At 41.2% G+C, this 2,916-nt stretch overlaps 1 non-coding gene across 1 annotated transcript; it reads right to left on the bottom strand.

The window, feature by feature from the left end:
- Positions 1 to 636: 636 nt before the first annotated feature.
- Positions 637 to 743, bottom strand: LOC138074678 (U6 spliceosomal RNA). Its single transcript, XR_011144504.1, has one exon. It is a non-coding gene; the product is annotated as a U6 spliceosomal RNA (small nuclear RNA).
- Between the last annotated feature and the right edge of the window lie 2,173 nt (positions 744 to 2,916).

Here is a 2,916-nt window from a genome sequence, read left to right as displayed (position 1 = left end):
ATGCATACGTTTCCATGCTACTCTCTCCTTTCACCCCACCCTCTCCTTCCCTTACTGTGTCCACAAATCTGTTCTCTACATCTTTGTCTTGATTGCTGCCCTGCAGATAGGTTCATCAGTACCATCTTTCTAGATTCCATATATACGCATTAATATATAATATTTGTTTCTCTCTTTCTAAAAGACTTACTTCACTCTGTATAACAGGCTTTAGGTTCATCTACCTGATTAGGACTGACTCAGATGTGTTCTTTTTTATGGATGAGTAATATTCCATTTAATATATGTACCACAGCTTCTTTATCCTTTCATTTGTCCATGGGCATCGAGGTTGCTTTCTTGTCCTAGCTATTGTAAACAGCACTGCAAAGAACACTGGGGTACATGCATCTCTTTCAATTATTGTTTTCTCAGGTTATATGCCCAGTAGTGGGATTGCTGGGTTATATGGTAGTTTCATTCCTAGTTTTTAAAGGAATCTCCATACTGCTCTCCATAGTGATTCTATCAATTTACATTCCCACTAACAGTGCAAGAGGATTCTCTTTTCTCCACACCCTTTCCAGCATTTATTCTTGGTAGATTTTGGATGATAGCCATTCTGATTGGTGTAAGGTGATACCTCATTGTAGTTTTAATTAAATGGAACACTTCACGAATTTTCATGTCATCCTTGTGGAAGGGCCATGCTATTTGTCTCTGTATTCTTCCAATTTTAGTATATGTGCTGCTGAAGTGAGCACTAGCTTTACATTTTCAAAGAAGGGCAACTCTTTGTTGTCTCTTCCTGTCAATTGCTCCTATCAAATTCTTCCATCAGTTATTTCCACACCCATCTTCGCTCCCTGTCTCCCCTCCCCTCTTATATAGACTCTAAGCTTTCTTTCAAGTCTCCTTTGACCTTGCCTCTCTTTCCAAATAAAATCTGTTTTCATGGTTGCCCTTCCTGAAAGCATGTTCTACAGTTACTACATTCACTTCCTAACATTCTGTCTTCAGACCACAGCCCACTACTCACTGAAATTATTATAAGGTTCCCATATCTAAGTCTCCTAATTGGCAGTTCTAAGGGATCTTTCAGACTATGTGACATAATTTATGCCCCGCTCAGCCATCTGAACTACTTGTGACCACTACCTGCTCCCTGAAGGTTTCTCCCTGGTTCTTGCTGACAGCCCCTGCTGGGCCCTCTAAAGTTTTGCTGCTCTTTCTGCCCACTGTATAAATGTTATTCTTTGGAGTTCCTCCTAAACCTTCTCTGTAGTTTCTTCATGCTCTTCATGACTGATCTCACCAGTTCTTAAGGTTCTCAAATCTATAGCTCCAATGTGATGGTCTTTCCAGAGCTCCAGATCTGTATTTCAAGCTGCCTACTAGGTGTTATACTGAAATTATTCAAAACTTCATATTCAACATGTGGAAACAAAACTGATCATCTTCTGGTCCCTTCCTCCAAACGGTTTCTAACTTCTCTACCAATACATCTAGTTGGTCACTTCAGAACTCTCTGAATCATTCTTAACCACTGTTTGATTCATTTAACACCAGGTAAAATTTATTTTTTGTCTATCCAATAATGAGCAGTGTGCTAGGTAATGGAGATACCGTGGTGACGAAAAGGGACATAGTGAGGAGACAGAACATAGCAAAAAAAAAAAAGGTTACAAGTTGTGTTAAGTGCCATAAAGGAAACAAAGTGCTGAGATAAAAACAATAATGGCAGGAAAAGGGGAGAGGACCTACTTTAGAGAAAGCAATCATGTAAGCAGATGGGGTAGCGGGGGTAGGAAATCCCTGGAAAGAGAGAACCATACATGACTTTCCTGACATTTTGGCCTAAGTCATTCTGTGATCCAACCTTGGTCACAATGCTTATCCTTGAACAAGTCTCTAATGAATGATCTTAAGGGAAAAAAAGAATGCAGGAACAAGTGACTGTTATCAGGCAAGAGACGTAACAAAAACAAAGATAATAAATCATTTATAAAGACTCCCAGTTCTGTTTCAGTAGTAAAGATTAGCCTGAAGTGCTTAACTCCTAGATCAACTGGAACCTAAGGGATGATGATGTTGACCATGGATCAGACCCTGATAACTTTAATCAGCTAAAGCTTCAGTTCAGTTCAGTCGCTCAGTCGTGTCCGACTCTTTGTGACCCCATGAATCACAGCACACCAGGCCTCCCTGTCCATCACCAACTCCTGGAGTTCACTCAGACTCATGGCCATCGAGTCAGTGATGCCATCCAACCATCTCATCGTCTGTCATCCACTTCTCCTCCTGCCCCCAATCCCTCCCAGCATCAGAGTCTTTTCCAATGAGTCAAATCTTCTCATGAGGTGGCCAAAGTACTGGAGTTTCAGCTTCAGTATCATTCCTTCCAAAGAAATCCCAGGGCTGATCTCCTTCAGAATGGACTGAGTGGATCTCCTTGCAGTCCAAGGGACTCTCATGAGTCTTCTCCAACACCACAGTTCAAAAGCATCAATTCTTCGGCACTCAGCCTTCTTCACAGTCCAACTCTCACATCCATACATGACCACAGGAAAAACCATAGCCTTGACTAGACGGACCTTTGTTGGCAAAGTAATGTCTCTGCTTTTGAATATGCTATCCAGGTTGGTCATAACTTTTCTTCCAAAGAGTAAGCATCTTTTAATTTCATGGCTGCAGTCACCATCTGCAGTGATTTGGAGCCCAAAAACTTGAAGTCTGACACTGTTTCCACTGTTTCCCCATCTATTTCCCATGAAGTGATGGGACCAGATGCCATGATCTTTGTTTTCTGAATGTTGAGCTTTAAGCCAACTTTTTCACTCTCCTCTTTCACTTTCATCAAGAGGCTTTTTAGTTCCTCTTCACTTTCTGCCATAAGGGTGGTGTCATCTGCATATCTGAGGGTATTGATATTTGTCC

Source organism: Capricornis sumatraensis, chromosome 2, assembly GCF_032405125.1.
Source record: "Capricornis sumatraensis isolate serow.1 chromosome 2, serow.2, whole genome shotgun sequence".
NCBI classification, from domain to species: domain Eukaryota; kingdom Metazoa; phylum Chordata; class Mammalia; order Artiodactyla; family Bovidae; genus Capricornis; species Capricornis sumatraensis.
The sequence above is the reverse complement of the archived record's forward strand: the minus strand, read 5'-3'. Positions and strand labels throughout refer to the sequence as shown.